Genomic DNA, 15,902 nt, shown 5'->3' with positions numbered 1-15,902 from the left:
AACGAAAACCACACTATCGCATTCGGTATATCAGAGAACTCTCTAGCAAAAATTTCAAGCTCCTATCTAAAAAATGTGGAATTTTGTATTTTTTGCCAGAAGGACAAATCACGGGTGCGTGTTTATTTGTTTGTTTTTTTTCCCAGGGGTCATCTTATCGACCAAGTGGTCCTAGAATGTCGTGAGAGGGCTCATTGTAACGGAAATGAAAAGTTCCAGTGCCCTTTTTAAGTGACCAAAAAAATTGGAGGGCAAATAGGCCCCCTCCCATGATCATTTTTTCCAAAAGTCAACAGATTAAAATTTTAAGATAGCCATTTTGTTCAGCATAGTCGAAAACCATAATAACTATGTCTTTGGGAATGACTTACTCCCCCACAATCCCTGAGGGAGGGGCTGCAAGTTACAAACTTTGACCAGTGTTTACATATAGTAATGGTTATTGGGAAGTGTTCAGACGTTTTCATGGTTTTTTTTTGGTTTGAGGGGGTGGGGTTGATGGGAGAGGGCCTTGTGGGAGGATCTTTCCTTTGAGGAATATGTCACGGGGGAAGAAAAATTCAATGAAAAGGGCGCAGGATTTTCTAGCACTACTATAAAAAAAAAACAATGAAAAATAAACATGAAAACGTTTTTTCAAATGAAAGTAAGGAATAGCATTGAAATTTAAAACAAACAGAGATTATTACGCATATGAGGGGTTCTAAAATTACTTTAGCATAAAGAGCGAGGTATTTAGGAGGAGATAAATACCTCGCTCTTTATGCTAAAATATTTTTAGTGATTTCAACTATTTATTATTCGGCCTATTTGATTCAGGGGTCATTCTTAAAGAATTGGGACAAAACTTACGATTTAGTGTAAAGAGCAAGGTATTAACGAGGGTACAAACCCCCTCGTACACATAATAAAAATATAAGAATATAAAAGTTTGTTACGTAAGTTAATTCTTAAGTTACGTATATTTTTTACTAATAAAAGCGTTCGTTGAATATTAAAAGTTCTAGTAGCCTTTTTAAGTAACCGAAAAATTGGAGGGCAGCTAGGCCTCCTTCCCCACCCCTTATTTCTCAAAATCGTCTGATCAAAACTAAGAGAAAGCCATTTAGCCAAAAAAAATTAATATACTAATTTCATTTCAATAATTTATGTGCGGAAAGCCAAAATCAAACATGCATTAATTCAAAAACGTTCAGAAATTAAATAAAAAAAACTAGTTTTTTTAACTGAAAGTAAGGAGCGACATTAAAACTTAAAACGAACAGAAATTACTCCGTATATGAAATGGGTTGTCCCCTCCGCAGTCCCACGCTCTTTACGCTAAAGTTTTTAATTGTTTTAAAAAGTAGAATTGTGGCAAAGAGTCAAACTTTAGCGTAAAGAGCGAGGGACTGCGGAGGGGACAACCCATTTCATATACGGAGTAATTTCTGTTCGTTTTAAGTTTTAATGTCGCTCCTTACTTTCAGTTAAAAAAACTAGTTTTTTTTATTTAATACCAACAGTAGAGACATTGTCATATGGGGTTCCCATCTAGCCCATGTCCACTGTATAGCGTTCAAGCTTCTCTCTCTTTCTCTATCTCTCTCTTTCGCTCAGATTTACCCCGCCGTGAATTAGCATGAGAGGTTGACTCTAGTTGAGCATTGTGGAGTGACATGCATGAGAGGAAAATTTTCAAGTAGTCAACCCGTAGTCAACGGGTTGACTCTATTTCGGCATTGTCAAGGGACATGCATGCACAGAGAGGTGTAGCATAAATGGGGGACAGTCACAACGGCAATCAAAGGGGTAAAATTAACCTTGACTGGGTTGCCCACTTAATTGGACAATCGGTCTTAGCTTTTTTCTACAATTGGCCATGACTTTGACTTTTCCCACAACTATTCCCTTTTTGTTGAAATTCAAAAATCAACGGTATCATGGTATCATGCCCGCTAGATGTGCGTTTCGGTACGGTAGGTACGGGTAGGTATCATGCGTTTCGGTATCATGCCCGCTAGATAGCGCGGTATTTGAAAAAAAAAACAGAAAAAAAACAGAAAACAGATAAAAAAAAAACAGAAACGGAAAAAAACAGATGAAAAAAAAACAGAACAGAAACAGAAACAGGTAAAACAAAAACAGGTAGCCTGTTTCTGTTTTCTGTTCTGTTTTTTGTAAAAACAGAAACAGAAACAGGCAGAAACAGGCAAGAAAAAACAGAAACAGAAACAGAAAACAGAAACAGTGCCGATGCATAGTGCTGATCTGATCGTTTCGTGATCCTTCATCTGGGAAGTGCAATGGAGGGCGAGTGGACCAGCCAACCCGTTCTTTTGCACACCTTTCTTCTTATATTCCCCGGATTTCTCCAGATACTCATTTAGAATTGTGTCGACTTTGGCTGAGCTTACAAATTCATGCCACTGACCACGTCCCAAATTAAATAGCCTGCCATGCCAGGAATCCAGCCCGTGCCTCTCAGACAAAGGATTTATCCAGGTGTCCATTTAGAGCTGCGTAGACTTTGGCTGAGCTTACTGAGTCACGCCGCTGACCCCGTCTCAAATCAAATAACCAGCCACACCAGAAATCAAAGCTGTGCTTCTCAGACAGAGGATTCTCAACCCAGTGCACCAATCATCTCTACACTGCTAATCATCTTTTCTACACCTCTAGGTGAGCCAGTCGCACTTTCCCAGCTGTAAAAACCTCAATAGTATTCAATTCTTAAGGATTTTAAGCCTTCAATTTGCTTTCTATGCTACTGAGAGCCTTCAAGCCTATATCTGGGGGAGGGGGGCTACAAGGTTTTTAATCCCTCCCCCTCCTCTAAAATTTGTTTTTAAGACATAAAAATTGCATAGAGACACAATTTTGATGCGTTTTGAAGTTTTGCATTGAACCTTTCCCCTCCTCTCCCCCACCCCAAGCAAAATCGTTGATGAACCTTCATAGACATATAAGATTAATTGAAATGTTGCGGTTTTTTTTCTTTTCTTTATAATTTTGTGTCATTAATCGCCCATAATTTAGCCCACTTTGCGTTCATAATCAACAGATACATTCTCATCAATCTAGACTGTTTTTACGTAGCTATCCTTATACTGGCACTAGTCAGATTGCATTCATTAACAACATTTACGTCTCAGCATGTAGAATAACTCATTGTCAATTTTGCAACTCTATGCTGGTGAGTCTATAGTCCCTCGCTGAGAATCAATTTTAAGGCAAAAAATCATATTTAGCTTTATATCTATTAAGCTGCAATACAAAATCAAATTTAAGCTTTAAATTAATATTGTCGAAAAATGCAAAATTGCAATCAGAATTCTTTCGACCCGCATTACTTACAAAACCGCTACTGTGTGTTTATAATTAAAATGACAATCATTTTTGACTGTTTCATATAAGTTTACGATTCAATCTCATTTACATAGAATCTAATATAAGACTGATAAAAATAATTTTTGTAAAGCTTCTATAATTGAGAAGTGGATATCTACCGCATCTTAATATGAAGCTTGGTTTAAACCCATTTGTTTAGTATAACACCCGTAATGTAGTCTAATTAAGATATTAACCATTAGAATTGCTTGGTAGAGTCCCATAAATCCTGGGCTTCCACTTTGAAATTGTCAAAAACATATTATCATAGCCAAAAAACATGAGAAAGTTGAAACTTGAAAAACATGAGATTTTTCATGAGAATTTTCTTTTGTTTTTATTATGAATTCAGTGTTCAAACGGAACCCAAACTTGGCAGCAGATCACTATATCACTCATTTCTATGTAGACTCAGCTTTCAACTAATAGGCACGTATTCTGCACTCCTAGTAGTGTCTGGTTTTTACTCACTGGGGTTTGGTGTTGCACCTACAAGGGAGATTCTTGGTCTCATCTATTTACCACATCCCGCTTACTTCTTACTAGAACCTGACTCCCGAAAAAGTTTTAGGGAGTCTACAATGATGAGGAAAAACTAGCCACTAATGAGCCCGAAAACGGGTTAAAGAAGTCACCAGCGAATAAAAAAAAAACATATATTGGGAAAAAACAGCTTTTTCGTCTTACATACCAGTTGTATAATACCACCAATACAACTTGTATTGGCGGTAAACATGTCAGTAATAGAGAGACAGAACAAAGTAGAATCGAAAATATGTTTTAGAGTCTTAAGTCCGGTCTTCACCTCCCGGAACTTCTCGAGTCTGGGCTTCCAGATTATTCTTTGACGTCTTCTTCCTGCCATCTGGAATACGAACTGGTCCGAAAGCATATAAAAATAATCTGGAAAAAGAGGGCTTTTGAACTTTCAGGTTTCCGGAATTTCGGGGAATTCTGTAAAAAGATGGGGGGAGGGTTTGTACCCCCCGTTCACCCGTTCCAAATTTATTCATGCATCAATATTCCGGATTCCCCCTTACTCCACTCCCCCACAACTATCGGACCGAGTAAAATTTTATTTACAAGTCAGTTTGATCGGGTCCTTGATGCATTGATCCCTCCATTCTATCTGTTTTTCGTGATTTCCGGTCTCCCCAAAACAGAACAAAATAACACACTTAGCAAAGTAAAACAATACACTTTTAATACACTTTGAACACAGTGAGATAAAAATTAAACACATCGGCACTTTGAAAACAGATTTGGTATGGCTGGCTTTGGCCCACATCTTAAAAGCCATCCTCCCATATTGTGAAGCCGATTTTACCGGCACTCGAAATCGTTATTTTGATATAGACTAGGCTATTAGTCTGGCAAATACCAAATGTCTATAAGATCCATGAGAATAGTGTATTCAAATTTGTACTATAGAATTCTTGAACTGGCAACAGGTTAAGAACTGGTTTCAAGTTAAAACATGTTATTTTGGTAAAGAAACAGATAATAGAAGTATAAAAGCCGCCTACCCCCTAGGAGAGGTCAGTGGCCTACTTCTTGGGTTGCACACGTGCAGGGATGTATAACTGTCCAGTTCCAGTAAACTTAGTACTTACCCTTAAAAAAATCCTTTCGCGTAAGGTAAAGAACGTCCTTATTGTACACAAATTATCCAGTGAACCTGATCTGATCAGTTCAGATAAAGTTATAAACTGAGAACTTTTGGGAGATTTATCGAGTATGTAATTGTTTTGCGAGAACAATACTGCTTTTGTCGTGTTTTTTTTGTCTCTAGCACCCCGATTTCAGCTTATTACTAGAAAGTGGTAAGGGTCTAACCTATGTAGTTTTTGCGGAAAGTGTGGAACTTAAGCCGGATTGATGAATATGACTTTGCATTTTGGAAAGCTTCATAGAATTCTTGCCTGGGGAGGCAAAACCATCCAAAAAGGATGGTTTTTGCTTGTGTTTCTACCAATTTCTGTTCGTGATTTCAGCTGAGTTTATCATTAAGTTTTTCGCACTTGGGATTACGGTAAAGAAATGGTATCAGATGTACCCCTTGAACTTTAAAAGTTCTCTCATTGCTGAAGAAATTAGAGTTTATCCTTTGCTCCTTTCTAAGTAATGACGTTAGGAACTTGGCCTACGGCAAAAAAAGTCAACTTTTGAACTAAGACAGATAGATGTTTTTTCGACGGCAGTCGATAGCTCTTGATGAGCTGATCAAAGTATATGTCATCCATTTTTTGATAGAAAAATTCCTTCATGAGATATACCAGTTTGAAAGTTTACAGGGGTTGACAACTTCAGTAGTAAGGTACATACTTTAAACCAAAAATAGGCCGATGCAGAAATGCTATTAGATGTGCCTCTTAAACTTTAAAAGTTGAATTTGAATTTCTTGGCGCCTGTATGAACATCACCGACTGTTCATTTCACTGTGATTGCAATAATTTTCTGTTTTTGACCCATTATAAACCTTCAAGGTTTGTAATTATTTTAGGCCATAAACTAGCATAGTATAGAATACGATTTATTGGTTAAAATAGCACACAAGCTAGCATAAGCATGTCAGAACAGTTACAATAATAAAACAGATATTAGTGGATAAATATAAAGGAAAAAGTTAAATCAACTATTAAAATAAGACACAAAATAGGGAACAAAATAGTTTTTGTACCTCAGAGTCAACATTTGGGGACACGATTCAAGTTGGGTATTTGGAGCTCTACGAGCATTAAGTGTTGTATTAGGAAGGATCAAGGGATTATCTTTGAAGGGGGGGGGATGTCGATGATAGCCAGAACTAGGGCACTTGTGACCAAAGTTCATGATAAGGATGTGACGTCGTGATTCCAATGTAGTAAGTTCAAGTCTAGACAAACCTTCATCGTATGTAGTATAGGACATCCCAGTATAATTTATATTGCTCTTTTTTGAATGCTTTCAAATTTAGAACATTGGTCTTTGGTCAACCCAGGGTTCCCGACCGGGCAAGCATACTCAAGACAGGGTCTTATATAAGAAGAATAAATTATTTCTTGAGAAGGGAGAGAGATTTAAGGAGAAAACTACCAGATTTAAATAAGTGGGAAGTGTGGGACTATCATTTAAGGTTATTGTCCAACTGCACACCTAGCAGTTTAACCGTATTTAAATTTAGTATGCAAAGGTAGTCATTGATAGGGGGTATATTTTTAAACAGGAGAATAGCATTAAACTGGTTTTGGGTATGCTTAGGTTGAGTTTAACATTGTCAAGTTCATTCTTTAAGTTGTTAATAAAAGTCAAGTTTAACGTCCGAAGTATTAGAGCTTTGACAAAGGTTAATGTGAAATCATCTGCATTCTTAAAAACAATTAAAAATGCTAAAAAACCTAATTTAGTCCCTTGAGTTGCTCCACAGTAAATCGAAGTAGAACCTGATAAATCTCCTTTATAGTTTGCAGTAAGGGACCTTACATTCACCTTCAATATTAAAACTTTTGCAAACTTGCAGATATTTGCATATGTGCAAATACCTTTATCTGTAGTCAATGCATGACTGCTATCTTAATAGTCTTCACCTTTAGTTCGCATTCATTAGCATTTGATTTTGTGTTATCTAAGTCAGATGAAGTCTTAATCACTAAGTTTTGAGGATGAGATTTATTAATTATTATTTTCTGATTTTGATCCTCATTAACATCGGACGACTTTGGAGGGGTTTCTTTAGACTTGACCTAAGGTCGGTGATTGCAGATATTTCCTTGCTTAATAATTCAAATTTATCGCTCATTGATGCAAGGGAAAGGAGTGATAAGTCCAATAAGGGGTCGGAAAAACAAGTGACACAAGTAGCAGTTTCTGTCTGGCAGGAGGCATTAGATTTATTGACTTCGAGATGATCATTAGTATTCGGAAGGTTCGGAGCTAGAGGGGATGATCTGATTTCCATCATAATGTTCGCCAGGTCTTTGCCCGATAAACAACGTGGAGGACTAATTTGTGGATGCTTTGGCAGACTAGGACAAGTATCAGCAAACGTAATAACCTTTTTCGGACTATCCTTGTTTAAACTATCCTTTTTCGCAGAACAATCTAGGCATAGCCAGCTTTTGGTCCATTACGAACTTTCAATTTCGGCACGCTGTTCGTGGAAGTAAGATCCACAGTCACTGCATATCAAACAGTTTAAAATCACTCTGCAACGACATTTTAGGCACACTCTCCTAGTCATTCTTAGGTTTAAGACAAAATGACTTGAGAAACAACAGTAATCGGCAAGGGTTTCATAATTCACTTCAGGTCGGAAAAGTGTGTATTGCATGAAATCGGAATCAACAATAAACACTGACTACAGTAGAATTCCTTTCAACTATGCTCGCTACTAGGGTTTTATCGACAACCTGTGTTCCGACGTGTTTAAGTGATGGGTCAGCGTCTTAAATTGATTATATTTTTTCCTCTCTTCGACTCTTAGTGTGGTTCGGAATTCTGTTATAGTGAGTGATATTTCAGACCATTTTACTGTACTTTCCAGATGTAACTTTGAAATAAAGCTGAGTAGGAATACTCCAGCAGTTTCTTTTAGGTTTGGTAAATTTTGATATTATGGGAAATGTTACATACTGTTAATAAAAATATAAAGTCAATGTAATAAGTTAATTGAATGTTATTTGTTACTCCTATCTTTTCTGATTTTAGCTTTTTGAGGGACAATTTTGTCCAAGTCTTGCTTGGAATATTTTCCGTTTACCATTATAACTTTCAGATAAACTTGGAAATTATTTTAAAGGTTTCATACTGTTAAATAAAAATCTAAAGACAAAGTGACAAGTTAATTAAATGTTATTTGACCATTGCAACCGAAACTAATTTAGCGACAAACTTTGTAACTCGTATTCTTGTAATCCCTTTGACAATCCTTGTTGAATTATCCTTTTTTGGCCTTTTAGCTGAAACCAAAATGTAGTATCTGTTCTTCAGCTGTTCATCAGCTTAATATTTGATACGGCCCCTACATGGGATCCAGAATATTAAACTAATTTTTGGAAACCTGAGGGATATCGTGGCTTAATCTGCTCCCTTCACACTTTGGCCCGGCACTGCAGTGCCTCCGGGATCGGCGCACCCCCTACGAGGGGAAAGCAAAATCCATGAATCCAAATAAATTATATGCGTAATGCGTTATTCAAATACCCCACCTGTAGTTACTGCACCTGTTTAATAAATTAGAGTTTCTGAGTGGCATTCAAGCAACAAGGTTTGTGTCGAAAGATATTACTAAAATGTTAGATTTTGAACATTTCATACTTACCTGGCTGGGGAGATTCCTTGATCATGAAGGAGGTGCTCCCAGGATGATGCCTCTCCATTGCACTTCGTATTAGCTGACCCCTGTGATTACCCCCAATGGGGGTAACTCAACAGCGTAATATTTGGTAGTGGGGATCTGCCTTTGCGCGGACCCCTGGTCCACAGATTGAAAAAAGTTTCTTCCTTTGGGCCAATACTATGTTACAATTTTGTGAGTTGAAAGAAAAAAGTATACAAACTGATGTTGTTAAGAACAAAGTAAATTTGATTGTTTGGCCCTATTGAAAAAATTCGTTCCTGACAAGCTGACATGTTTGAAATATTACGGAGAGAGTTGAGCGTATGCTGTATAGAAAATGACTCTGTAATTTTCACCAGAACATCTTTTAAATAATCATATTTTTTTTTTTAGTCTTGTGTTACAGCAAATGATAGTATCAATGACCAGTCACCATAATTAAATTAAATTGCCTAAGCTGGTTGAATTCCTGATGTATTTTGTTTTTGAAAATACTCTGTAATTATCAAATACTGATTTTTAAATTGAACTAGGAATCGATTCAAATAGCTGAAATTTAAATTAAGTCACAAAGGCTATTCTTAACAAGAGCTAACAGCTCATATGGCACTTGTGACGAGGCGAGAAGAGCTAAGAGCCAAGAGATCATATGGTATGAGCTCTAACAAAATTCTATGAATCAATAGATTGATTTTAAAAGGAGACTTAATGCCGGTCAGGATTTAAAATAAGAACTCTTAGTCACGATGTCTTTCTAAATTTCAAAATTCATTAAGATCTGATCACCCACTCGTAAGTTATAAATACCTAATTTTTCTCATTTTTCCTCTCCCTTTAGCCCCCCAGATGGTCGAATCTGGGAAAACGACTTTATCAAGTCAAATTGTGAAGCTCCCTGACACGCCTACCAATTTTCATCGTCCAGAAGCACCAAACTCGCCAAATCACTGAACCCCTCCTCCCAACTCCCCCAAAAAGAGCAAATCCAGTACGATTCTGTCAATCACGTATCAAGGACATTTGTTTATTCTATCCACGAAGCTTCATCCCGATTCCTCCACTCGAAGTGTTTTTCCAAGATTTCCCCCTCCAACACCCCCAAATGTCAAAAGATCTGGTCGGGATTTGAAATAAGAGCTCTGAGACATAAATTCCTTCTAAAAATAAAATTTCTTTAAGATCCGATCATCTATTCGTAAGATAAAAATACCCCAATTTTCACGTTTTCCAAGAATTCCGGTTTCCCCCTCCAACTCCCTCCAATGTCAAAGGATCTGATCGGAATTTAAAATGAAAACTTTAAAGCAGAAGATCCTTCTAAATATCAAATTTCATTAAGATCTCGTCACCCTTTCGTAAGTTACAAATACCTCGATTTTCAAAATTAACCCCCCCCCCCCTCCCAATTCCACCAAAGAGAGCAGATCCGGTCCGGTTATGTCAGTCACTTATCTTAGACAGGTTTCTATTCTTCCCATCCAGTTTCATACTGATCTCACCGCTTTAAGTATTTTCTAAGATTTCCGGTCCCCCCAACTGCACCTCCCAATTACGCTTGATCCGGTTGCGATTTAAAATAAGAGATCTGAGTTACGAGGTCCTTCTAAATATGAAGTTTCATGAAGATCCGATCACTCCTTCGTAAGTTAAAAATACGTCATTTTTTCTTATTTTTCAGAATTAACCCCCCCCCCCTCCAATAGAGCGGATCCGTTCCAATTATGTAAATCACGTATGTAAGACTTCTGCTTATTTTTCCCACCAAGTTTCATCCCGATCCCTCCAATCTAAGCGTTTTCCATGATTTTAGGTTCCCCCACCCCAAACTTCCCCCAATGTCACCAGATCCGGTCAGGATTTAAAATAAGAGCTTTGAGACACGATATCCTTCTAAATATCAAATTTCATTGAGATTCGATCACCCGTTGGTAAGGTTAAAAATACCTCATTTTTTCTAATTTTTCGGAATTAACCCCTCCCCCAACTAACCCAAAGAGAGCGGATCCGTTCCGATTATGTCAATCATGTATCTGGGACTTGTGCTTATTTTTCCCATCAAGTTTCATCTCCATCCCTCCACTCTAAGTGTTTTCCAAGATTTTAGGTTTCCCCCCTCCAACTCCCCCCAATGTCATCAGATCCGGTCGGGATTTAAAGTAAGAGCTGTGAGCCACAATATCCTTCTAAACATCAAATTTCATTGAGATCCCATCACCCGTTGGTAAGTTAAAATACCTCATTTTTTTCTACTTTTTCAGAATTACTCCCCCCCCCAACTACCCCAAAGAGAGCGGATCCGTTCCGATTATTTCAATCATATATCTGGGACTTTTACTTATTTTTCCCATCAAGTTTCATCCCGATCCCTCCACTCTAAGTGTTTTCCAAGATTTTAGGTTTCCCCCTTCCAACTCCCCTCAATTTCATCAGATCTGGTCAGGATTTAAAATAAGAGCTCTGAGACACAAAATCATTCCAAACATCAAATTTCATTAGGATCCCATCACCCGCTCATAAGTTAAAAATACTTCATTTTTTCTATTTTTCCGAACAACCGGCCCCCCACTCCCCTCCAGATGGTCAAATTGGGGAAATGACTATTTCTAATTTAATTTGGTCCGGTCCTTGATAGGCTTGCCAAATTTCATCGTCCTAGCTTACCTGGAAGTGCCTAAAGTAGCAAAACCGGGACCGACAGAATTTGCGATTGCTATATGTCACTTGGTTAATACCAAGTGCCATAAAAAGTAAAATGCCCTTGTTCACCACACATTTCATCAAGTCAATTGAATTGGCAACATATCAAACTAAGAATTCCTTCACTACCGTTAAGCTCCTTTTTGAATATTTTAATAGGGGGGCCTTTGGCTACAGTAACTGATCGACCTCTCAGCTGCATTACAATAAATTTTGGAATTTTTGTATGTCGATTTTTATAGATTTTAAAATAAAGCTTTTGATACTAGATAATAGATTGAATTTGATAGAATGATAGAATTTGATAATAGATTTTAGCATTTTATTGAAAAGATCGTTGCCTAGGAATAAAGGATGATTGTTTCAAATGGTTTGAATCTTATTTGAATGGAAGGTTTTTAACAGTGATATTAGATTGTTTAATTTCTAAATGTTATCCAATTACTTGTGTAGTTCCACAGGGTTCAGTCTTAGGTCCGCAACTATACCTTATATGTTGTGATAGTATGCGGTTTTACATACCACGAGCCAAAATTACTTCATTTGCAGATGATACTGCATTTACAGTTACAAGAAAGACTCTCAATGAACTTACTGATAATGCTAATGAAGCATTAAAAGGACTGCATACATTCGTCTCTCTAAGTCGGCTTGCAATAAATACAACCAAAACAAATTTTATGACATTCAATAGAATAGGAACAGCGCCTACCACTTCTCCAGGAGCTATTATATATAATGGAACTACTCTAGCAGAAGTTCAAGAAACTCGATATCTGGGATTTATAGTGGACAATAAACTCAGCTGGAAAAAACATAGTGACGTGAATTCATGAAAAGTTTCAAGAGGTGTTGGGATGCTGCGTAAACTTAAATATTTTTTCCAACTAAAGTAGTGTACCAACTACATGGTACCAACGATTATTGTACCATTCGTTAGTATCGTCTTATATTAATTATGGATGTATGATGTGGACAAGTGATTTTTACACAAATTATAAGAGAGTACAGGTACAGCAAACTAAAGCTGTTCGTATTATTGGAAATTATGACCGAGGAACTGATAGTACGTCAAGTACATTTAAAAAGTTGAATTTACTAAATGTAGGTCAAATTAGAGATATGCAGATAGGCATTTTTGTTTTTCAGTGCTTGAATAATTTAGGACATGAAGTTTTTAGAAGTTATTTTAAACATAATTCGTTTCACCATCAGTATTTTACCCGACATGGAATGATCTGATTAATGAGGTGAGGAATACAACGCGATCGGGGCATGTGACAAGACACATTGGCACGACAATTTGGAATGCATTTCCACAGTATATAAGGGAGTCAGAGAGTCTCCCACAGCTTAAGCGTCGGTTAAAAATGCATTTTTTAAATATATATATATATATTTAAATATATAAATATATTTTAAATATAATAGTCGTTACGCGCCATATTAGTTACGCACCATTGAAGTTGTGTCCCTGTGTCCCACCTGTGAATATAGATATATATATATATATATATATATATATATATATATATATATATATATATATATATATATATATATATAAGTTGTTTGTTTGTGTGTCTGTCTGTCTGTCTGTCCGCATATGACGTCTAAATTATTTCATCATATACTATTTCAAAACGAATGTATTCAAGCCGAAGTAGCTGATTTGGTAAAGCGTTATGTTCCAGGTTCTAGGTCCGAGAGGTTCCAGGTTCGAACCTTGGCTTTAGCATTAATACAAAACAAGAAAAAAACCAAAAAAGGTAAAAACTACAAAAAAAACTAAAAAGAAAATACTAAAAAAAATAAAAAAAGCTAAAAAACTAAAAAAAACTAAGAAAAAGGTAAAAAAACTAAAACTAAAAAAGAAAAAAAAAACTAAAAAAAGGTAAAAACTACAAAAAAAACTAAAAAGAAAAAACTAAAAACTAATAAAAAACTAAAAAATTAAAAACTGAAAAAGAAAAAAAAAAGAAAAAAAGGAAAAAAAATGAAAAATAAAGGAGAAAAAGAAAACTAAAAACCGGGACACAGGGAATATAAATGACGACCGGGAAATTCAAAGAGAAATTATAGACTAGGACACTGGGACACAAATAACGACCGGGACATATAAATGACGACAGGGACACTCAAAGATAAATTACAGACCGGGACACAAATGACGACCGGGACACAGGGAATATAAATGACGACCGGGACGCTCAAAGAGAAATTACAAATTGGGACACTGGGGCACAAATGACGACCGGGATACTGGGAATATAAATGACGACCGGGACACAGGGACACAACTACAACGGGACACAGGGGGCAAAGGGGGATATATATATATATATATATATATATATATATATATATATATATATATAGGGTTCATTCAATAAATACTTTAAATTCTATGTCCTTTTATAAAAATAAGAAAATTTAAAATTAAAGTCGATATATATCGTAATAGATTAAATGTTTTGCTAAAGCTAAGGAGCGACTCTAAAATTTAAGAGCCATGATGTTTGAATATCGAAGAAATTATGCAATCAACGTTTCAAACTGTGATTTTGCTCGAAACGAGATGAAAATAGTGTGACTTAACATTTACTTTTGCGTCAATCTATAACAATTAAAACTTTAAAGCAAGATAAACATTGAGAAGTGTTCAATAGACCTATAATGAATAGCATTGCTGGATTCTTACGCGCTCTCAAGTGTAAAGGATTTGGAAACAAGAAATCAACCACATAATTGATCTAAAAGTGTAGAGAGAATTGTATGCACGGTGAAACAGCTTGTCACGTAGAATCTATTCCCCAAGTCAAAATAACATCAATTGCTAATTGGTCCGGCTGGATAAGGCTCTGGTCCGGTCATTTGAATATTTCTGGTCTTACATTCATTCCTATAGCGGATAAGAATCTTGAAGAAAAAAGTTCTTAAAGTATTGCATAACATCCCACGTGTGCACCGTTATTACATAACAGTCACTTGTGCATTGCACTTACGTAACACCCACGTGCCCGCTGTTCTTAGTTACAAAGAGGGATTCCTCAATTAACTTGTGGGCCCTGACCTCTAACAAGCCAGGCGAAAACGGGTCATCCTTAACATAGGTAAATAATATCACGTAACATAACACGTAACACATAACACGTAACTCAAACGTGTGTGTACGTTACATCCCACTTATGAACCGTCCTTAGTTACATGCGAAGGGGGGTGGGGGTTCCTCAAGAATTCTGAAGAAACAACTGTTCAAGGTAACACTCCCTATTACGTAAGAAACCTGCATCTTGAAGAAAGTTAATAACACCTGTGTCTTGAGGAAATCGCTGTTAAACTTCTTCGTGATCTTAAACCGTTGAGGGAGAAAAGAGTAGCGGCTATGGGTTCCGTAAAACCATAGGGCTATCACTGCTAAAGCTCTGGTGCCAAAATTGATTTTGGCTTAGCTAGCAACCCTTTCCTATACACCCTTTTTCCCCCGCATAAATCCAATATATTTTAAGATAGCGGTTTTACTTTAAAATAAAATGCAGACCCTTTAATCCCTCCCCCTAAATACCCCCTCATACCTCCCTCTTCCCTCAATAGCATCTGATCAAAATTTAGAGATAGTAATTTTGTCCAAAACAGTCCAAAGGACATGTAATAATCTCGAAACAGATTCAGCAGATATAAATTATTATAATAATAAAATTCAATTGATCAAATATCAAAGGCTGCGCAATAGCGCTTCTGAAGTAAAGAGAGATGTGGGCACAAGATGTTATTTCTTTCTTTCTTTTTCTGACAATGGCACCTAGTATAGAAGATGTATTTAAAATTTTTAAAGAACTTTATTCGATTGAACATTGAATGTTCTAGTGCATTTTTTAAGTCAAAAGTGATTGGAGGGCAACCCAGCTTGTCTTGTGATCCTCAACGTTGCTTGACTCCTGGATTTTAGGTTACCTTATGACGTATATAAGAAGTACTCTGATTGGCAAACACCTACCAAAGGAAATGAAAATGACCTTCATGCCGATCATACCTGTCAAGAGCAGTTTTTGTTGGAAAATGAGCCTTAAGCTCCCAAAATAATTTTTTTTGTTTTATTTTTATGTAAATGTCAAAATTATATTTTTTATGTAACTATAAATTATGTTTAAATTTGTTTGTACTTTAACATTAAGTCAATCTTTAATGATGTAATAATGTAAAAAACTATTTTCAAAAAACCAAGTTTTTCAAAGAAAAGTAAAGAGCTCCAGTAAGTCAAGATTGAGCAGAAGTAAATTCAAATAGTCCTCCAAGCGTAAAAATACCAAAAATCACAATCAATAAAAAATGAAACTTAAAACGAGCCAAAACTGCAATAAATAGTCGAGTTAAACTCAAAAAGAGAAAAATTAAATTTATTATAGCTTATAACCATACCTTCTCAAAATTATAACATAATTTACGCTGTACCGAAAAAAACAAAAACAAATCAGTGTACGATATTAGAATAAAATAAAAAAAAATACTGATAAAAATC

At 36.2% G+C, this 15,902-nt stretch overlaps 2 non-coding genes across 2 annotated transcripts; both read left to right on the top strand.

Annotated features, from left to right (window-relative positions):
- The first annotated feature begins 8,286 nt into the window (after positions 1 to 8,286).
- On the top strand, positions 8,287 to 8,487 carry LOC136035918 (U2 spliceosomal RNA). Its single transcript, XR_010619565.1, has one exon. It is a non-coding gene; the product is annotated as a U2 spliceosomal RNA (small nuclear RNA).
- Positions 8,488 to 8,660: 173 nt separating this feature from the next.
- LOC136035894 (U1 spliceosomal RNA) lies at positions 8,661 to 8,824 on the top strand. Its single transcript, XR_010619543.1, has one exon. It is a non-coding gene; the product is annotated as a U1 spliceosomal RNA (small nuclear RNA).
- Positions 8,825 to 15,902: the final 7,078 nt, after the last annotated feature.

This window comes from Artemia franciscana, chromosome 14, assembly GCF_032884065.1.
Source record: "Artemia franciscana chromosome 14, ASM3288406v1, whole genome shotgun sequence".
In the NCBI taxonomy this organism is placed as follows: domain Eukaryota; kingdom Metazoa; phylum Arthropoda; class Branchiopoda; order Anostraca; family Artemiidae; genus Artemia; species Artemia franciscana.
The sequence above is the reverse complement of the archived record's forward strand: the minus strand, read 5'-3'. Positions and strand labels throughout refer to the sequence as shown.